This window comes from Limulus polyphemus, unplaced genomic scaffold (assembly GCF_000517525.1).
Source record: "Limulus polyphemus unplaced genomic scaffold, Limulus_polyphemus-2.1.2 Scaffold1020, whole genome shotgun sequence".
Lineage (NCBI taxonomy): Eukaryota > Metazoa > Arthropoda > Merostomata > Xiphosura > Limulidae > Limulus > Limulus polyphemus.
This window is the reverse complement of record NW_013666630.1, coordinates 237,381-237,837: the sequence shown is the minus strand read 5'-3', so window position 1 is coordinate 237,837 and position 457 is coordinate 237,381.

Here is a 457-nt window from a genome sequence, read left to right as displayed (position 1 = left end):
TTCTAGTCTGAAATTTCCTTGATGTCTTATCAAGGGTTGACGATGAGCAAGTTAATTTCGAGCTGATGTAGGTACAATTCACTTAATAGGGAGCTAGCTAGCTTTGTAGTTCTCGCTAATCACTCGTCGATTACAGATCGAGTTTGTTTTATCGCTAAAATTATATAATATCTTCGTAAAAGTACTAATGTCCGATGTGAATCCACTGAAGTTTGAAAGGTCATAAAATTAGTGTAATGGTCTTTGTCTGTATGTGTAATTAAAGTGGTTTAACTTGGCTTCAGAGTAAATGCATCTGTTCCAGCCACAACTCAGATAGTGATACGACAAACCAACCATGAAGACCAAAGGGCTTTCCAAACAAGTCAGTGATAAAATGGTAGAGAAGCACAGATCAGAAGAAGTTTAAAAGAAAATTTCAAAGTCGCTGGTTATCCCTTTGATTACGGTGAAGTCC